General features: G+C 39.6%; 1 long non-coding RNA gene across 1 annotated transcript; it reads right to left on the bottom strand.

Annotated features, from left to right (window-relative positions):
* Window positions 1-11,455: 11,455 nt before the first annotated feature.
* On the bottom strand, window positions 11,456-19,700 carry LOC131932108 (uncharacterized). The gene is made up of 3 exons (XR_009384463.1): window positions 19,632-19,700; window positions 19,188-19,278; window positions 11,456-11,466 (listed from the first exon to the last, which is right to left on the bottom strand). It is a non-coding gene; the product is annotated as an uncharacterized LOC131932108 (long non-coding RNA).
* Between the last annotated feature and the right edge of the window lie 3,535 nt (window positions 19,701-23,235).

The following is a 23,235-nucleotide window of genomic DNA, read 5'->3' as shown; positions in this document are numbered from 1 at the left end:
CACCACACACCACCCCCAACCCAACCCCTCAACCCCACACACCACCCCCACCCCCCACCACACACCACCCCCACCCCCACCCCCCTACCGTCCCATTCAACGAAATATAATTATATACTTTTTCCAGTGTCCGCCCCCTCCCAGAAAATTCTACCCCCGCCCCCGAAAATTTCAAGTACCCCCACCCCTCTCCGGGGAGGAAAAAGTCTGAAAGAAACACTGAAACCAACCCACCCCCCCACACACCACCCCCCGACCCCCCCCCCCCACACACCACCCCCCCCCCACACACACCACCCCCCACACACACCACCCCCCCCACCCCTCCACCACCCCCCACCCCCAAAAAAAACATGTCTACCGTCCCATTCAACGAAATATAATTATATACTTTTTCCAGTGTCCGCCCCCTCCCAGAAAATTCTACCCCCGCCCCCGAAAATTTCAAGTACCCCCACCCCTCTCCGGGGAGGAAAAAGTCTGAAAGAAACACTGAAACCAACCCACACACCACACACCACCCCCCACCCCCACACACCACCCCCCCACCCCCACACACCACCCCAACCCCCCCCCCCACACCCACCGCTCCACCTCCCCCCCCCCCCCCCCCCCCCAAAAAAAACATGTCTACCGTCCCATTGCAAGAAAACCACTTTTTAGATTAGACACATTAATTAGGCGGTAATTTTATAATAGAGTATCGATGAGGAAATTTCTTTTGAGTTGTGGAGGGGGGGGGGGGGGCTCAGACGTTCTTACGCGGGGGGTGGGGCTTCGCCCCTACCCGAAGAATTGTATGCAAGAAACTCTTCACGCAAACCATTTAGATTAGACAACATTTCCTTTTTTTCAATGTTTACGCGATAATCAATGACGTCATTTTACTGTGTGCACTCTCTGGTTTGAGATTATGTTCTACTCTACGCTAAATGTGTCGACGTCATATTTCGTTTTTCGAATTACTGTGCATGTTTTTATTTTGCTTGTGTTTTCTCTAGAGCGTTCTTGTCAGACAAAGCGTTCTTGTCAGACAGAGCGTTCTTGTCAGATAGACAGACAGCGAAACTATTATTATAGACGAGAAAAATGGCCCGTTGAGGAAGGATACACCGGGCGCTAGCTTGATAGTGCTGTCTCTTTTCTCTAAACTAAAACCAACCCACCCCCCCCACACACACCACCCCCTCCACACACCGCCCCCCCCCACACACACCACCCCCCCCCCACCCCTCCACCCCCCCCCCCCCCCAAAAAAATACATGCCTACCGTCCCATTCAACGAAATATAATTATATACTTTTTCCAGTGTCCGCCCCTTCCCCGAAAATTCTACCCCCGCCCCCGAAAATTTCAAGTACCCCCCACCCCTCTCTGGGGAGGAAAAAGTCTAAACTAAAACCACCCCACCCCCCACACACACCACCCCCCCCCCCCCACCCCCCCACCCCCCCCCCCCCCCCAAAAAAAAAACATGTCTACCGTCCCATTCAACGAAATATAATTATATACTTTTTCCAGTGTCCGCCCCCTCCCCGAGGGGGGGGGGGCTCAGACGTTCTTACGCGGGGGGTGGGGCTTCGCCCCTACCCGAAGAATTGTATGCAAGAAACTCTTCACGCAAACCATTAAGATTAGACAACATTTCCTTTTTATTCAATGTTAACGCGAAAATCAATGACGTCATATAACTTTGAGCACTCTCTGGGTTTGAGATTATTTTCTACTCTGTGCGCTAAATGTGTCGACGTCATACTTCGTTTTTCGAAATACTATGCATGTTTTTATTTTCCTTGTGTTTTCTCTAGAGCGTTCTTGTCAGATAGATAGATAGACAGACAGCGAAACTATTAGTATTAATTAGATTAATTACAAGCATTACGGTCCGTGGGGCAAGTGAAGTAGAGTTTACAAATGTTTGTGTCCTCGACATATGAAAGAACAGTGTGGTCAGCACTATGCTCTGCCGATTTTACTTTCCTCAATACGGGTCAGGTACCCATCAGAGTTGGATTAACTCAGGGATATTATAAAGCATTTGAACTCTGATTAAAGATTGCAAAAGTTAAAAATAGAGCTGTAGAAAGAAGTGTATTTTAAAGCTTAAATCACTTAGATCTTGATCGTTGTGATCTGTATCGAACTGTATCGAGCTTTCTTTCTGGAAGTATCGCTTTTGAGGGTTTGCAATTAATATAATTAGGGTTAAAGTTAAGAAACTAGGAAAAGAAAAAGATGTATAAGTTCTTACAAGACCTACCTATTACCTATAAATAAAATAAATAAAATGTCTTTTTTCTACTGACCCTACACAGCCCATCACAAAGACGTCATAAACATTTGCAAATAGTAGATGTCTCCCATCATGGGTTCCATAGGATGACTATACTGTAGAATCTCGTTCTAACTGGATTAGGATGCTAATCTGTAATCCTGAGTAGATCTAGATCTAGATCTAGATAGATCTAGTCTTTACTGAGGGATGAGCGATCAGCACTGCCTCTGATATTTGGGTGTCTACAGAAAAGTTTCGCCAGCTAGTTCAAAATCTGCTCTAACTCTAAAACCAATTGCGAATATTTACGTTTCTGTTATCCATATTTTCTGTGAATTTCTTCGAAGTTAACAAAAGAAAACAAACAATGTTTTTTTTTTCTTCTGTGTCAATACATTAAATCCGTTTATTAAGGTGCGTTACATCTATGCTTATTATTGTGTGCGCACCATTCTACTTTGTTTACTGCGCATCATTTTTCTCTGTTTTGCCATAAGTAAGACACTCAACTAAAGCATCCATATCCGACCAGTGATTCTTTCAGCCTTTTTTTTCACCGGTGGGGGGGGGGGGGGGTAACTTGAAATTTTTTTTGGAAGGGACTCAATTTTCCGGGATGGCGGACATATTTTATATAAATATATTTTATATAAAATTTCTATTTCATTCGGGGGATAGACATTCCCCCCCCCCCCCCCGAAAAGATGCCTGGAAGAAACTCTGTATCCGACTGTCAGACCACTCGTGTCATAATCCTTTCAGAGCGGAAGTTCCATGAGCCTATAAAATAATCTCTTTAAGACGGTGAGAACGTTCCCAGCGTCCCATGCAGTTTAATCTAATTCGTTGTTTCTCCGAATCCAAGTTTTTAATCGTTAATCTTGATATCGTTAGAGCAGCCATTTTTTTGCGTTGTATTTACGTTTTTGTAGTGTTCTCGTTCGGTTGACTTTGTATTTTATTAAAAAAAATTTTTTGGTCACTAGTAAAACAGCATTTTTAAAATTTTTTTTATTAAAAACATCAATTTCAGTTTTTATTTTGTTTTATTTATTATAAAACAACTACAGTATAAACACAAACATATGTAAGAAAAAAATTGTACTAGCATGCAGTAATTAACAGATGTACACCTCTATGTCCACCAATAAATTTAATCAACACCAATTAATGATGTCACTAATTCATGGACCACACAAAAATCACAACTACAGTAACGTTAGAAAAGCGCTTAATGAGACACTCCTATACAATAACACAGAAGGGCGTCGATTTCATATTTTGGTACCCATAAAATTGGCAACATTAAAAAAACGGTTTCTTTTGCAAAAAGCTCGAAAAAAAGAAAAGACTAATTTTAATTTAAGAAAAATATATTGCTTTTTTAATTTTTTTTAAAACCATTAAATGTAGCGTATCATTGAGTCACTAATTACAGACATTTTTTTTCGGTTATTTTAATATAAATGAAAAACCTTTACAGCAATAAGCTTTTAGATGCAACGAAAATAAAAACAAAATAAAACTAAATTGATACTTTTATGTAATTTTTCAGTACATTTAAAACATTAGTATTTGTAAAAGTGTTTTATATTGACACCACATAGGCCACGACTAAAATATTTGCTTTAAATACCAATCAGCTTCTTGTAATCTCTAATAGAAAAGAATCCGCTCCATCGAAATCCACGCTCCAACAAGAAATAAATCAACCGTTACAAATAGTTCACGGCCATCAGTTGGCTGAGCGTGCTTTAGCTAATAATAAAAAAAAAACTCTTCATTTCTCCCCCTTACTATTATTATTGAATTTAGTTTTTTTAATAACTAAGCTAATTGCTAATTAAATTTTAAAAATAGATTTGCTCTGGAAAGCTTGTATGAAAATACTGCATTAGATGTGGATTAAAATTTAGTTACAGGATATGCCACATACAATAAACAAACCAAAATAAAAATGTTTAAAATGTCATATTTTAAAACAGTGAAATTATATGATCGTAGATTAAATCAATGTCTAGGTTGATCTAAACACGTGGAATTCAAGTATGGAGCCATTTTGTTGAGGTCAAACAGGTACAGTTCAAGTATGGAGCCACTCTCTGTTTTTATCAGGAGTTCTACTAGGAAACGAGGATCGCAATTTTCACGATAGAGAAGACTAAAACACCGTGTAATTTGTACGGAGAGAAATTTAGAAAATTCTGTGTCCATATTTTCTTAAACGTAATGTTGAAGATTTTCCTGAGAAAATATCAGATACAAATTAATAAAAACTCATGAATGGATTCAATGCAGTTAACAATAAAATACATTTTCTTTACATTTTGGTCACCAAGATGGCCGACATTTTTATTTTTGAAATAGTTTATTTTTCAAAACCTCTCCCCGAAACGTAACTGATCTTTAGACTGCAAATCTTACACATAATTGTATGATTGGCTTCTAGTTAGTCTGAACTAAATTGATGCATTTAGTGAAAATATATTATTTTAATGGATTAAAAAAATGAATGATCGAAAACACAATAAATTGCGGTATGTAATATTATTTTTAATTAAACCAAGATATACCTAATGCAAACATCTAGCCAATCAGACAACAGGTGTTAAATTTTTTTTTTAATTTGGACCTAAAAAAACAGGCAAAAGTAAATTTCCAGAAAAACGCTTTACAACGTTTATTTCGTTTAAACGCAACGACTATTATTTTCACGTATTTGTTTCGTGTCATCTACTGCCTGTGAGCTTAAAACATATTCTGATTGTTCCATCTTCTTGTCTAGTTTTTTTTTCGCAATGCATATAACCGCAAACAAATCAACAGCCTTAACCTTAGCTCTCACAGACAGAATATCTCAATGAAATCAAACGAAATTTTAACCAAGATTTTAAATAAAATAACAATCGAGAAGTGGGTCTTAGCCTTTTTTGGAGTTCCCTAACCCCATCACTTTCATATGCGTAATAACTGAACCCTCTTAATAGTTCTATAGGGCTGGTAAGTAGGTCACCAACCAGTTATATGGCTAATGCAGGTTTTATTGAGCCGTATAGCTGGTTGTTGAGCTACTTACCAGCTCTATGGTTTGAAATGACTCGATCATATCTTGCATTATGAGTCAGGTGTGTGTCTTGACCTCTGCTGAACCCCTGAGAGAGACTCACCGAGCTCCTGGGGTTCGATCGAACCCAGGTTAAGAAACCCTACAATGGAGGAAAATTCGCCAAAAGAACAATATACACCTCTACACTCTAAAGTTTTAAACTCCCCAAAATGTTTCCATTATTTTCTAGCATAAGAAGCATAAATGTCGCCATTTTCATTGAGCTATAGTAACACTCTACCATGATAACAATCGTTAATTATCACACCTTAATGAAGAGCAATTACCTCCTACGTGAGTTGAGATTCTAATTTTTACCAGTTTGTTGTAAAACAGTTAAACGTTTTAAGTGTTAATAACAGTTACAAAGCAACACAAAAAAAAGACTATTGACGTTACAAAAATTGACAGAATAAAAATCTCTGGTTGAAAACAAATTACAATTGTTGCCAAGCAAAAAGTTTAATCAATCATCACATTCATGTAAGTTATAAATATGAGATGATAAAAAAAAGTTGAGATCCCTACTTTCCTACTTTCTGGGTAACTCTAGAGGAACTTCTGCTCGTTAGTTGGTGCTCTCCGTTGTCTCGGAGCTTTCAGAGTTCTCGGAGTTCTCGTCAGAGACGTAACTATCATCCCTCTGTTTTTTCTTCACCTTTTCTCTGGATCTAAACGCCAGTAAAACGTGAATTTAACCGTAGAATTTAAATTTATACTTAACCATGTATACTTTTATTGCTATCTTCTTCTTCTTAATCCCGTTCGTACCCAAGACACATGGGACAGATGAAGTAGAGTTTATCTGATTTATTGACCTCGGCATATGTAGGGATAGTGTGGTCAGCACAATGCCCAGCCGCCTTTGTTTCCTTAACTTAAGTTTGGTACCCATAAGAGCTGGGTGGACTCAGGGACGTTTCACTGATTCGAGCCCGGATTTGAACTCGAGACTCTCTGGTTAGCAGTTTAGCTATCTACCCTTTATTGCTATACCTACTCAGTATCGATATGGGATTCAAATGCTTGAAGAAGCTCATCGAATTATTCAATTAATTAAACATCTAATTAACAAAAATTGTATAACACAATTTTTTCTCAACAATTCAAGACATGTATGCTAAGTTTAGAAAGAATCAGTGCGGTAAAAATGGTCGAAATTTCGCTCGCACGTTTCGACCCATGTTAAAGAACGATAGTAACTAGTTAACTAAAAGCTTGTTTAAATACCTGAAGACTAAAGTCAACACAACGATGACGATCAGAAGGCCTATCACTGAGGCAATAACTAACTTGGCCCAGAATGCTGGAGAGGAAACATGTTCTCTGATTTCAAAATCGAGCATGACATCATTGTGTTAGAGATTGTACAAAAGTCTTAGCTTAATGTTTAGTCCAAATTCCTTGCATTTATAGATTTTCCCCAAAGGTTTTTTTTTAAAATAATATTCCTTATAATACGAGTAGCAGTAATTACTAAGGTCTATAACAATATTTTATAACAGGTTTAATTTAGTTAAAAACGATGCAAAAGAAATAATTGAAATTACATCGCAGGTATTGAATTTTCTTTTCTAAGTTGGATTTTTAAAAATCTATATCAAATTGTTTTAAGTAAAATTAAAAAACAAGTTAATTAAAAAGTCTAGTGACAATTTTAGCGCAATTTCCTTATGTACTCGTCATCACGTTCAATGGATGCGTCATCACGTTCCATGGCTGCGCCATCACGTTCAGTAGGCACGCAACGGTTTTTAGTCTTATAACTCTATTGTTTTTTTTTAAATGTGAAAAAATGATTAGGCCTCGCGAAACAAAACCTTGTAATTGTAACTCCCTATCACTCTCATATAAATTATAAATAAATTTATAGGGTACAAAAATAACGTTTGAATTAATAAGTAAATAAGTAATTAAAAAAAATAAACTTATAGCAAGATCTAAAAGATAGCGAAAAATAGATATCTATATATTGCTATATAGTACTGTAGTGTATTATGTATAATGTAAGTTTAAAAAAACATTTGTGACCGAACGAAAGGATATTTTTGAAAACTTTCTTCGGCAATATTGTTCTAAATTATGGCAGGAATCGATTGGTAAATGTTTCAAGTGGCTAAGTGGTCTGGTTGCCGAGATATGGGCCAAAAACTGCATTTTTTCGAGGTTTTTTGGCTTTTCTGGGAAATCCAGGAAGGAATTCCGGGAATTTTTTTGGCCCACTATCATCGTCGGAACATATTTGCTTTTGAAACTAGTCCTCGATATTGCTTCGTTGAGGAGGAGATACGACTTAAAGCTGCGAACACACATCCATTCCCAGAAAAGACGAATTAATAAACGCAATTCTCCAGAATGGAAATTGCGCTAAAAAACACAAGGTAAACCCAAAATACAGGAAACTGGTTGTTTTCTTTCTATTATTGAGCAAAATGGAAATGTCCTATTTTTATTCCAAAATGGGATGACTTTAAACATGTAGTTGTACCACTGTAAACTATGCTCACGGAATTTAAATGAAGAATCAGCTCTTGTTGCAGGTTGAAATTCACCGCCTGAAAAACAAAACAAAAAGTTTAATTTTTTAGTTAGAGTGTCAGCAGTTATCTCCCATTTGTTTCTTGTGTGCTGCCTCTGTTCTGTGCATGTTGCCAAGAGGCGGTAAATTTCGATAACTAAACTAATATGCTTTAACATTCCTTAACATACTTCATTTGAAACTCATTTGTGCTCATGTTTATGTTCATGTTCATGTTCATTTCATATTCATGTTCATGTTCATGTTCATTCCGTACACGTGACTATGTTTGTGTCAATGTTCGTGTTTATTTTCTTCCACATGCGCATGAGCAAAATCACAATCCCGCGCATACTCATGGACGTGTACGCATATATTTCACACTGCACATTGCCCTCCTCTACACCGCACAGTTCACTTCTCTACAATGCACATTACACTCCTATACGTACACTACACACTGCATACTTCACTCCTCTACACTGCACACTGCACTTCTCTACACTGCACATTGCACTCCTATACGTACACTACAGACTGCATACTTCACTCCACTACACTGCACAGTGCACTCGTCTACAGTGCACATTGCACCCTCTACACTGCACACTGCACTCCTCTACACGGCAAATTGCACTCCTCTACACTGCACATTGCACTCGTCTACACTGCACATTGCACTCCTTTACACTTCACACTGCACTCCTCTACACTGCAAATGCCAAATGCGCTTGCACATCATTTGACCCGACCTTGTGCAGATTTATATTCTACGGGTAATGTCGTATTTTCCACATCGACTTTTTCTTGTGGTTGTGCTGAATCTCTACATTCTCCCGTTACAGCGTCGCACGCAGGCGAGCAATCACAGATCCTTTCACATGTGGCGCCGAACGTGAACTCGGGGCATACTGTGGAGGTCAAGGTCACAAGCTGCACGTAAAGGAGAGATGGACATCTGATAATTTGTATCACCCGACCAACACCTTCACTCATACCCCAACACTGACATTTTAAGCATTTCTAACTCCAATTGCCGTGTTCCATTAGGCACCCATTAGCTTGTTGTTTTTGTGTTTGAGCTTTTCAGTTTAGCCTTAAAAAAAAGCATGGGTCCCTTTTTGAATTTAATTAAAGTTATGCAATACTTAATATAGTGACCCACGCTTTTCTTTTTCGTTAATTAAAATACTATTGAACCGACATGTGACACGCCCATGCCTAGAATGTTACCCACCCCCACCCCAACTCGGTCACTAGCCCCTTGATCAATAAATTCCTCTAAATTACCACCTTGAGTAATTACCCCACTACAGAGCACATGTCATACCAATAACCCATCCTCCTATCCCTAGCGATCTTCCTAACCAAAGTCATGTACTTAGCCTTCATTTTCACCCTACTGAAATTCTTTACACTAAAGAGGACCATAACAGTGACCATGAACGTACATGTTGCCTTGACATCACCATTACCATCGACTGCCACATCCACATCCACATCAACAACATCAACATCAACTTCAATATTACTATCACCATCCACATCACCATCCACATCCACATCCACATCCACATCCACATCAACATTCACATCCACATCCACATCCACATCCACATCCACAGCCACATCCACATCCACATCCACAGCCACACCCACAGCCACAGCCACAGCCACAGCCACACCCACACCCACAACCACATCAACATCAACATCAACATCAACATCAACATCAACATCAACATCAACATCAACATCAACATCAACATCAACACCAACACCAACACCAACACCAACATCAACATCAACATCAACATCAACATCAACATCAACATCAACATCAACATCAACATCAACATCAACATCAACATCAACATCAACATCAACATCAACATTAACATCAACATCAACAAACATCAACATCAACATCAACATCAACATCAACATCAACATCATTATCAACATCAACATCATTATCAACATCAACATCAACATCAAAATCAACATCAACAGCAACATCAACATCAACATCAACATCAATATCAACATCACCATCACCATCACCATCAACATCAACATCAACATCAACATCAACATCAACATCAACATCAACATCAACATCAACATCAACATTAATATCAACATCAACATCAACATCAACATCAACATCAACATCAACATCAACATCAACATCAACATCAACATCAACATCAACATCAACATCAACATCAACATCAACATCAACATCAACATCAACATCAACATCAACATCAACATCAACATCAACATCAACATCAACATCAACATCAACATCAACATCAACATCAACATCAACATCAACATCAACATCAACATCAACATCAACATCAACATCAACATCAACATCAACATCAACATCAACATCAACATCAACATCAACATCAACATCAACATCAACATCAACATCAACATCAACATCAACATCAACATCAACATCAACATCAACATCAACATCAACATCAACATCAACATCAACATCAACATCAACATCAACATCAACATCAACATCAACATCAACATCAACATCAACATCAACATCAACATCAACATCAACATCAACATCAACATCAACATCAACATCAACATTAACATTAACATTAACATTAACATTAACATTAACATTAACATTAACATTAACATTAACATTAACATTAACATTAACATTAACATTAACATTAACATTATCATTATCATTAACATTAACATTAACATTAACATTAACATTAACATTAACATTAACATTAACATTAACATTAACATTAACATTAACATTAACATTAACATTAACATTAACATTAACATTAACATTAACATTAACATTAACATTAACATTAACATTAACATTAACATTAACATCAACATTAACATTAACATTAACATTAACATTAACATTAACATTAACATTAACATTAACATTAACATTAACATTAACATTAACATTAACATTAACATTAACATTAACATTAACATTAACATTAACATTAACATTAACATTAACATTAACATTAACATTAACATTAACATTAACATTAACATTAACATTAACATTAACATTAACATTAACATTAACATTAACATTAACATTAACATTAATAATTAATATTAACATTAACATTAACATTAACATATCTGATGATAATTGTCAGGGAGGTGGGGTGATTGACAAGACGTAATATATATATATATATATATATATATATATATATATATATATATATATATATATATATATATATATATATATATATATATATATATATATATATATATATATATATATATATATATATATATATATATATATGTCCGTGTATGTGGCTGCGTGTGTGTAAGTGTGTGTCAGTGTGTGTATGTATGTGTCCACGTGTGTGTTTCTGTGTGTACATTTGTGTGTCAATGTGTCTGTGTATGTGGCAGTGTGTGTCTGTGTTAGTGTCACTGTGTGCGTGTGTGCTATGCATTAACTTGTGAGCTTACCATCATACTTTGTAGCGAAATCCTCGTCCGTTCGGAGATCGCCATCATCGTCTAGCGACAAAAAAAGGAAACATTGGGAGAGGTGGTGGGGGTGGAGGAGAGAGAAATACAATCGGTATGTTAAAATGTTTACTCATTAATCTTGCTCTACGTTTTTGTGGTGAATTATTTTCCTACACATCTGCTTGCAAGCTCTATTCGTTATTTTTTACAGAAGCCAAAACAGAAAACAAAAACTGACGAAAATTAGATTAACTTTAACCTTTATTGTTAGGTGTGTATCAACTAGTTGTGTACCAACTAGTTGTGTACCAACTAGGTGTGTACCAACTAGGTGTGTACCAACTAGGTGTGTACCAACTAAGTGTGTACCAACTAGACCAACTAGGTGTGTACCAACTAGGTGTGTACCAACTACGTGTGTACCAACTAGGTGTGAACCAACTAGTTGTGTACCAACTAGGTGTGTACCAACTAGGTGTGTACCAACTAGGTGTGTACCAACTAGTTGTGTACCAACTAAGTGTGTACCAACTAGACCAACTAGGTGTGTACCAACTAGGTGTGTACCAACTAGTTGTGTACCAACTAGGTGTGTACCAACTAGGTGTGTACCAACTAGGTGTGTACCAACTAGGTGTGTACCAACTAGGTGTGTACCAACTAGGTGTGTACCAACTAGGTGTGTACCAACTAGGTGTGTACCAACTAGGTGTGAACCAACTAGGTTTGTACCAACTAGGTGTGTACCAACTAGGTGTGTACCAACTAGGTGTGTACCAACTAGGTGTGTACCAACTAGACCAACTAGGTGTGTACCAACTAGGTGTGTACCAACTAGGTGTGTACCAACTAGGTGTGTACCAACTAGGTGTGTACCAACTAGGTGTGTACCAACTAGGTGTGTACCAACTAGGTGTGTACCAACTAGGTGTGTACCAACTAGGTGTGAACCAACTAGGTGTGTACCAACTAGATGTGTACCAACCAGGTGTGTACCAACTAGACCAACTAGTTGTGTACCAACTAGGTGTGTACCAACTAGGTGTGAACCAACTAGGTGTGTACCAACTAGATGTGTACCAACCAGGTGTGTACCAACTAGACCAACTAGGTGTGTACCAACTAGGTGTGTACCAACTAGACCAACTAGGTGTGTACCAACTAGGTGTGTACCAACTAGGTGTGTACCAACTAGGTGTGTACCAACTAGGTGTGTACCTACTAGGTGTGTACCAACTAGGTGTGAACCAACTAGGTGTGTACCAACTAGGTGTGTACCAACTAGGTGTGTACCAACTAGGTGTGTACCAACTAGGTGTGTACCAACTAGGTGTGTACCAACTAGGTGTGTACCAACTAGGTGTGTACCAACTAGGTGTGTACCAACTAGGTGTGTACCAACTAGGTGTGAACCAACTAGGTGTGTACCAACTAGGTGTGTACCAACTAGGTGTGTACCAACTAGGTGTGTACCAACTAGGTGTGTACCAACTAGGTGTGTACCAACTAGGTGTGTACCAACTAGGTGTGAACCAACTAGGTGTGTACCAACTAGTTGTGTACCAACTAGGTGTGTACCAACTAGGTGTGTACCAACTAGGTGTGTACCAACTAGACCAGCTAGGTGTGTACCAACTAGACCAACTAGGTGTGTACCAACTAGGTGTGTACCAACTAGGTGTGAACCAACTAGGTGTGTACCAACTAGGTGTGTACCAACTAGGTGTGTACCAACTAGGTGTGTACCAACTAGGTGTGTACCAACTAGGTGTGTACCAACTCAACTAGGTGTGAACCAACTAGGTGTGTACCAACTAGTTGTGTACCAACTAGGTGTGTACCAACTAGGTGTGTACCAACTAGGTGTGTACCAACTAGGTGTGTACCAACTAGGTGTGTACCAACTAGGTGTGTACCAACTAGGTGTGTACCAACTAGGTGTGTACCAACTAGGTGTGTACCAACTAGGTGTGTACCAACTAGGTGTGTACCAACTAGACCAACTAGGTGTGTACCAACTAGGTGTGTACCAACTAGGTGTGTACCAACGAGGTGTGTACCAACTAGGTGTGTACCAACTAGGTGTGTACCAACTAGACCAACTAGGTGTGTACCAACTAGGTGTGAACCAACTAGGTGTGTACCAACTAGGTGTGTACCAACTAGACCAACTAGGTGTGTACCAACTAGGTGTGTACCAACTAGGTGTGTACCAACTAGGTGTGTACCAACTAGGTGTGTACCAACTAGGTGTGTACCAACTAGGTGTGTACCAACTAGGTGTGAACCAACTAGGTGTGTACCAACTAGATGTGTACCAACCAGGTGTGTACCAACCAGGTGTGTACCAACTAGACCAACTAGTTGTGTACCAACTAGGTGTGTACCAACTAGGTGTGAACCAACTAGGTGTGTACCAACTAGATGTGTACCAACCAGGTGTGTACCAACTAGACCAACTAGGTGTGTACCAACTAGGTGTGTACCAACTAGACCAACTAGGTGTGTACCAACTAGGTGTGTACCAACTAGGTGTGTACCAACTAGGTGTGTACCAACTAGGTGTGTACCTACTAGGTGTGTACCAACTAGGTGTGAACCAACTAGGTGTGTACCAACTAGGTGTGTACCAACTAGGTGTGTACCAACTAGGTGTGTACCAACTAGGTGTGTACCAACTAGGTGTGTACCAACTAGGTGTGTACCAACTAGGTGTGTACCAACTAGGTGTGTACCAACTAGGTGTGTACCAACTAGGTGTGTACCAACTAGGTGTGAACCAACTAGGTGTGTACCAACTAGGTGTGTACCAACTAGGTGTGTACCAACTAGGTGTGTACCAACTAGGTGTGTACCAACTAGGTGTGTACCAACTAGGTGTGTACCAACTAGGTGTGAACCAACTAGGTGTGTACCAACTAGTTGTGTACCAACTAGGTGTGTACCAACTAGGTGTGTACCAACTAGGTGTGTACCAACTAGACCAGCTAGGTGTGTACCAACTAGACCAACTAGGTGTGTACCAACTAGGTGTGTACCAACTAGGTGTGAACCAACTAGGTGTGTACCAACTAGGTGTGTACCAACTAGGTGTGTACCAACTAGGTGTGTACCAACTAGGTGTGTACCAACTAGGTGTGTACCAACTAGGTGTGTACCAACTAGGTGTGAACCAACTAGGTGTGTACCAACTAGTTGTGTACCAACTAGGTGTGTACCAACTAGGTGTGTACCAACTAGGTGTGAACCAACTAGGTGTGTACCAACTAGGTGTGTACCAACTAGGTGTGTACCAACTAGGTGTGTACCAACTAGGTGTGTACCAACTAGGTGTGTACCAACTAGGTGTGTACCAACTAGGTGTGTACCAACTAGGTGTGTACCAACTAGACCAACTAGGTGTGTACCAACTAGGTGTGTACCAACTAGGTGTGTACCAACGAGGTGTGTACCAACTAGGTGTGTACCAACTAGGTGTGTACCAACTAGACCAACTAGGTGTGTACCAACTAGGTGTGAACCAACTAGGTGTGTACCAACTAGGTGTGTACCAACTAGACCAACTAGGTGTGTACCAACTAGGTGTGTACCAACTAGGTGTGTACCAACTAGGTGTGTACCAACTAGGTGTGTACCAACTAGGTGTGAACCAACTAGACCAACTAGGTGTGTTCCAACTAGGTGTGTACCAACTAGGTGTGTACCAACTAGGTGTGTACCAACTAGGTGTGTACCAACTAGGTGTGTACCAACTAGGTGTGTACCAACTAGGTGTGTAACAGCTAGGTGTGTACCAACTAGGTGTGTACCAACTAGGTGTGTACCAACTAGGTGTGTACCAACTAGGTGTGTACCAACTAGGTGTGAACCAACTAGACCAACTAGGTGTGTACCAACTAGGTGTGTACCAACTAGGTGTGTACCAACTAGGTGTGTACCAACTAGGTGTGTACCAACTAGGTGTGTACCAACTAGGTGTGTACCAACTAGGTGTGTACCAACTAGGTGTGTACCAACTAGGTGTGTACCAACTAGGTGTGTACCAACTAGACCAACTAGGTGTGTACCAACTAGACCAACTAGGTGTGTACCAACTAGACCAACTAGGTGTGTACCAACTAGGTGTGTACCAACTAGACCAACTAGGTGTGTACCAACTAGACCAACTAGGTGTGTACCAACTAGACCAACTAGGTGTGTACCAACTAGGTGTGTACCAACTAGACCAACTAGGTGTGTACCAACTAGACCAACTAGGTGTGTACCAACTAGACCAACTAGGTGTGTACCAACTAGGTGTGTACCAACTAGGTGTGTACCAACTAGACCAACTAGGTGTGTACCAACTAGGTGTGTACCAACTAGGTGTGTACCAACTAGGTGTGTACCAACTAGGTGTGTACCAACTAGGTGTGTACCAACTAGACCAGCTAGGTGTGTACCAACTAGACCAACTAGGTGTGTACCAACTAGGTGTGTACCAACTAGGTGTGTACCAACTAGGTGTGTACCAACTAGACCAACTAGGTGTGTACCAACTAGACCATCTAGGTGTGTACCAACTAGACCAACTAGGTGTGTACCAACTAGGTGTGTACCAACTAGGTGTGTACCAACTAGGTGTGTAGCAACTAGGTGTGTACCAACTAGGTGTGTACCAACTAGGTGTGTACCAACTAGACCAACTAGGTGTGTACCAACTAGGTGTGTACCAACTAGGTGTGTACCAGCTAGGTGTGTACCAACTAGGTGTGAACCAACTAGGTGTGTACCAACTAGGTGTGAACCAACTAGGTGTGTACCAACTAGGTGTGAACCAACTAGGTGTGTACCAACTAGGTGTGTACCAACTAGGTGTGTACCAACTAGGTGTGTACCAACTAGGTGTGTACCAACTAGGTGTGTACCAACTAGGTGTGTACCAACTAGGTGTGTACCAACTAGGTGTGTACCAACTAGGTGTGTACCAGCTAGGTGTGTACCAACTAGGTGTGAACCAACTAGACCAACTAGGTGTGTACCAACTAGGTGTGTACCAACTAGGTGTGTACCAACTAGGTGTGTACCAACTAGGTGTGTACCAGCTAGGTGTGTACCAACTAGGTGTGTACCAACTAGGTGTGTACCAACTAGGTGTGTACCAACTAGGTGTGTACCAACTAGGTGTGTACCAACTAGGTGTGTACCAACTAGGTGTGTACCAACTAGGTGTGTACCAACTAGGTGTGTACCAACTAGACCAACTAGGTGTGAACCAACTAGGTGTGTACCAACTAGGTGTGTACCAACTAGGTGTGAACCAACTAGGTGTGTACCAACTAGGTGTGTACCAACTAGGTGTGTACCAACTAGGTGTGTACCAACTAGGTGTGTACCAGCTAGGTGTGTACCAACTAGGTGTGAACCAACTAGACCAACTAGGTGTGTACCAACTTGGTGTGTACCAACTAGGTGTGTACCAACTAGGTGTGTACCAACTAGGTGTGTACCAACTAGGTGTGTACCAACTAGGTGTGTACCAACTAGGTGTGTACCAACTAGGTGTGTACCAACTAGGTGTGTACCAACTAGGTGTGTACCAACTAGGTGTGTACCAACTAGGTGTGTACCAACTAGGTGTGTACCAACTAGGTGTGTACCAACTAGGTGTGTACCAACTAGACCAACTAGGTGTGTACCAACTAGGTGTGTACCAACTAGGTGTGTACCAACTAGGTGTGTACCAACTAGACCAACTAGGTGTGTACCAACTAGGTGTGTACCAACTAGACCAACTAGGTGTGTACCAACTAGGTGTGTACCAACTAGGTGTGAACCAACTAGGTGTGTACCAACTAGGTGTGTACCAACTAGGTGTGTACCAACTAGGTGTGTACCAACTAGGTGTGTACCAACTAGGTGTGTACCAACTAGGTGTGTACCAACTAGGTGTGTACCAACTAGACCAACTAGGTGTGTACCAACTAGGTGTGTACCAACTAGGTGTGTACCAACTAGGTGTGTACCAACTAGGTGTGTACCAACTAGGTGTGTACCAACTAGGTGTGTACCAACTAGGTGTGTACCAACTAGACCAGCTAGGTGTGTACCAACTAGGTGTGAACCAACTAGGTGTGAACCAACTAGGTGTGTACCAACTAGGTGTGTACCAACTAGGTGTGTACCAACGAGGTGTGTACCAACTAGGTGTGAACCAACTAGGTGTGTACCAACTAGGTGTGTACCAACTAGGTGTGTACCAACTAGACCAACTAGGTGTGTACCAGCTAGGTGTGTACCAACTAGACCAACTAGGTGTGTACCAACTAGGTGTGTACCAACTAGGTGTGAACCAACTAGGTGTGTACCAACTAGGTGTGTACCAACTAGGTGTGTACCAACTAGGTGTGTACCAACTAGGTGTGTACCAACTAGGTGTGTACCAACTAGGTGTGTACCAACTAGGTGTGTACCAACTAGGTGTGTACCAACTAGGTGTGTACCAACTAGACCAGCTAGGTGTGTACCAACTAGGTGTGAACCAACTAGGTGTGAACCAACTAGGTGTGTACCAACTAGGTGTGTACCAACTAGGTGTGTACCAACGAGGTGTGTACCAACTAGGTGTGAACCAACTAGGTGTGTACCAACTAGGTGTGTACCAACTAGGTGTGTACCAACTAGACCAGCTAGGTGTGTACCAACTAGGTGTGTACCAACTAGGTGTGTACCAACTAGGTGTGTACCAGCTACGTGTGTACCAACTAGGTGTGTACCAACTAGGTGTGTACCAGCTACGTGTGTACCAACTAGGTGTGTACCAACTAGGTGTGTACCAACTAGGTGTGTACCAACTAGGTGTGTACCAACTAGGTGTGTACCAACTAGGTGTGTACCAACTAGGTGTGTACCAACTACGTGTGTACCAACTAGGTGTGTACCAACTAGATGTGTACCAACTAGGTGTGTACCAACTAGGTGTGTACCAACTAGATGTGTACCAACTAGGTGTGTACCAACTAGGTGTGTACCAACTAGGTGTGTACCAACTAGGTGTGTACCAACTAGGTGTGTACCAACTAGGTGTGTACCAACTAGGTGTGTACCAACTAGGTGTGTACCAACTAGGTGTGTACCAACTAGGTGTGTACCAACTAGGTGTGTACCAACTAGGTCTGTAGTTAATATAGACTAGTTAAATACCGGCGGGTAAAAAGTAAAGTTCCATTTCAGACAAGATGGTTTACGTTGCAGATTAAGTAAAGTTCACCTGTTTCTGTGACCTCGACATATGAAGAGATAGTGTAGTCAACACTATGCCCAGCCGTCTTTTCTTTCTCTAACGCACGTTAGGTACCCATCAGAGGTGGGTGGACGTTCTACTAACTTTGCACCTAGATTCGAACTCGAGACTTTCGGGTTTGCAAGCTCTCTACAGCTCGGCCACCACGTAACCGGAGGGTGACATAGAGTTTTGATGTTGTGAGTTGGAGCAGAGAATAATAGGGAACTATATTTATAAAGTGCTTTGTACATAATTGGCTGATGATCATTTCTTCTTCTTCTTCTTCGTTCTTAACTGTAGTGGAGGAAGGGATTCCCTTCTGTATTGCGTGTCAACTGGTAATCCACATCGGAAATCGACCAGTCGGAAATCGCCCAGTCGGAAATCGCCCGATCAGAAACCGCCCAGTCGGAAATAGCCCTGTCGGAAATCGCTCCATCGGAAATCGCCCAGTCGCCAATCACCCTGACGGCAATCTCCCATTAAACCGTGTTCAAACGTTCACCTTTGCCATTTCGCACTTCCTCGTCCAGTAGCCCGTCGCAGTCGTTGTCGATGAAATCTTCCTTGATGGGGATTCCGACGGTACAGGGTACCTGTGGAAAGAAAATAAACCTTCTTTTTATTGGGCTGCTGAAATCTAATTTTTTTTCCTGGGATGCTGAAATCTAATTTTTTTTCCTGGGCAGCTGAAATCTATTTTTTTTACCTTGCTGCTGAAATCAAATTTTAATAATAATAAACAATTTATCTAAATCCTACTAACTTATTCCAGCAATCTCTGTGGGGGGGGGGGGGGGGGAAGAGAGACCTCATAAAGAAAATATATGCTTTAACATGTCCGACCCACGGAACTTTAAATGCCCTCCACCCTCCAACTCTCTCGAAAGTTTCCGATGTGAAACAAAAAAAAAAAAAAAAACAGCCAAAAACAAACACTACATCCTACCACGTCCAACTTGGCACTGATGAATCCTGCTGCTTGTACGTAGGCTGCCGACGCTACCCTGCCGAACAGATACATGCCAAAGTGGTAAGAGTTCACGGAATACGCCCTGTGCATGCCGGGACTCAGGTAAGCCGTTAATGAATTCCACGTTTCATCTATAGGGAGCCAAACGAATATTTGCCTAAAAAAAAAAACAAAAAAAAAAAGTTCACAATGTCAAACATGATCCATGTAAGCAGCTATACAATGAACAATCATTATAGGCAGTGCTCTATGATTGATGTATGTGTATGACATCGACGTATAATATCTTACACACATATCTAATATATATAGAGTTCAATTCTGTATGTTAGTTTGTAAAATGTTTGTTTGTAAAATGTCGTGGATTACAAAAAAATATAACAAAAAACCAAAAAATTGAAACTTTGATGGATTAAAGTGTATTATTATTAAATTGATCATTGTCTAAATTTATGAGTTAAAAAATAAATACTTAAAGTATTGGGAAATAATTTTCATTTTTCAAACTGATAGTTATAATTGTCGGCATGTTCATTAAACACAATTTTTAAAAAAATATCATCTTTTACAAAAATTCTAATTATGTTTGAAAATTATTTATTTTTAGTCCTTTAGCATTTACTACCCTTTGATAAATTAGGAAAACACAATTACTTCCCTTTATAAAACATTGCATTAGTGCAGGGGTCTCCAAACTTTTCAGCCCGAGGGCCGCATTAACTATTAAATATCCGTTCGGGGGCCAGAGTTTCTTTAAGGCATCTCTTCAGGGAAATTGTTCTTCACGTATTTCATTCTTGAAAATGTTTGTTCACACAGGCATGTTGTTCGAAAATTTGATAGGTACTTTGATGCAAAAGTTTTAATGTTAGGAAAGTTTTCCTTGTGCAAAAACGTATGAAAACCCATCCGCCCTTCTTTGAATGTGTCTCTAAGGAAGTCATTTTCTTGCAATTCAATGACCTCCAGCTGCAATTCATCTTTGCAACTGGTTACATTTGCTTCAAATGGGCTTTGAAACAGGCTCACTTCTTCTGCCTTTGAATCCAAGTCAGAAAATCGCTACTGAAACTGCAACTGGAGGTCTTTAATTATCTCGTATGTAAATGACGTGGGGAACCCAGTGGTTGCTTCAGCCGTAAAGACCTTACACTGCCGAAAGTGTGTCAAGTTGTTAGCCTGTACTTGTTCCAAAAACATGACAAATTTGTATCTAAAGGCCTTTGGTGGATGTATAGATCAGAAACTAGATGTCACTTTCTTGCCGTTTTAGGTTCAGAAAAATTAAATGACTGGTTATTACTGCAGCAGAGGCCAATTTCTATACCCATTCTTCATCAGACAATAATGGCTGTGACTTGCCTTTACTATCAGGAAGTCACCAATTTCTTTTCTTAGATACTCTGCTCAAAATTTTCTCGCAAAATTAGCAATATTACTGATGTGAAATATGGTAAATCTTGTGATTTTGTGTTTGTCTCTGAACTATCTATGGTTAGATATCCTCTTCGGTAACCGTGTCATACATTATATTATGTAGGGAAGCCAGCGCTTGTATTAAGTTCATGTCTTCATCCACACCTCTAATGAACACAAGCAGTTGAGAGGTGGAACAGCTGTCCAGCGACTCATCCATTGCAATTGAAAAATGGCGAAACTTGCTTGAATTTTTCGCTATTTGAGTCCCAATGTTTTCACCAATGTCTGCAACACGGCGAGTAATTGTATTTGCACCCAAAGCTACATTTTAAAATTGTTTTGAATTTTCTGTGCAAAGCTCCTCAGCCACCTCCAACAAACATTTTTTCAGTGGACAAAAAGATCGTCGCGGGCCGGATAAAATGACCTCGCGGGCCGCATACGGCCCGCGGGCCATAGTTTGGAGACCCCCTGCATTAGTGGAAAAGTATTTACTTTTTATTACTTTGTTTTGGTGTTGGGAAAAAAATAATTACATAATTAGCGGGGATTGATCAAGTGCAAATGTTGTAGGTATTTTTAATACTGCCTTATATTTATTCTATACACTGAACTTACTGTTTACTAATTATTTTTTTTAACCAATAACAGTTAATACGCCAGGTCCTACATGTCCTATATGTTTATTTCTTTTCGTTTACGGATAAGCTTGGAATATTATAATGTGCTACTTGGGGCTCCGGGCCTCCCGTGTTCGGTTTGGCGCCTACGTTCGTTTAAGTGAGTGCAAAAGACTGAATAAGTTGGGGTATGTATTATAGTCGTTTATTAAGCTGAAACAAGCGATTCCGCCGGCGCCCCAGCATGGTGCGATTTGGCGCCCCGAGCTAGACTGTGAGCACTTTGCATTTATGTTCGCGTTTGTGTTTTCTCTGTGTTTAGGTTGAGTTTGCGTTTTGATTTTGTTCGTTTTGGTTCTTTCATTTCGTTTTCGTTTGTGTTTTTTTTGGGGTTTGTGTTTGTATTTGTGTTTTTGGTTGGTTTTGTGTTTGTGGCTGGGTTTGGGTTTGTGTTATCGTTTGTATTAGTGTTTGCGTTTATGTTATGTTTCCTTTCTTTATTTCTGTTTTGGTTTTAGTTGGTTTTGGTAATGGTGGGCAATGCCGGGTATATGCTGATTACTAAACACACATGTCATGTTTCTTTACATAGACACCTGCACCAAACTACAAGAAGATATACAATTTTATATAATACTAGCCGTCCTGGTTTGTGTTGTGTTTTGTTTGTGTTGTGTTGTGTTTTTTGTGTGTTGTGTTTTGTTTGTGTTGTGATTGTGTTGTGGTTGTGTTGTGTTGGTGTTGGTGTTGGTGTAGTGTTGGTTTGTGTTATGTTCGCGGTTCTTTTTTGTGTGATTTGGTTTTGGTTGGTTGTGGTTAAGGTGGGCAATGCCGGATATATGTTGATTACAAAACACGCATGTCATGGTCCTTTACAGAAAGGTTTTTCACAGAGACCAGAGCAGGGCCTGGCCGGGACGGCTAGTAAGAATATAAACCATGAATTTAAATTAACGTTGTCTATACACTCACAAAAACACACATATATATATATATATATATATATATATATATATATATATATATATATATATATATATATATATATATATATATATATATATATATATATATATATAATATATATATATATATATATATATATATATATATATATATATATATATATATAATAAAATATATATATATATAAAGCTCAATTCTGTATTCTGTATGTAAAATATTTGTTTGTAAAAATAAATGTGTTTGTCGTGGATACTTCGATGTATTTAAGTGTTAGATTATTAACGTGCTCATAGTCTAAATTGATGAGTTAAAAAATTACTATTGAAAGTATTTAAAAACAATTTTCTTTTTATATCCTTAGAATAATAATTTTCAATTATGAACATTACATAAAATTTTTAAAAAGTGTATCAACGTTTATAAAATTTCTAAAATTGTGTCTGTAATGTATTGACTGCACAGTTACTTCCCTTTAAAAAACCCTTAAATCGGGGAAAGAAAGAATTTATTTTTTATTACTATGTTTTGGTGTTAAGAAAAAAAATAATTACATAATTAGCGGGGATTGATTAAGT

Source organism: Physella acuta, unplaced genomic scaffold (genome assembly GCF_028476545.2).
Source record: "Physella acuta isolate Inbredline_101_S28 unplaced genomic scaffold, ASM2847654v3 ptg002090l, whole genome shotgun sequence".
NCBI lineage: Eukaryota > Metazoa > Mollusca > Gastropoda > Physidae > Physella > Physella acuta.
Note: the sequence above shows the minus strand (reverse complement) of the source record. Positions and strands in the feature narration are given on the sequence as shown.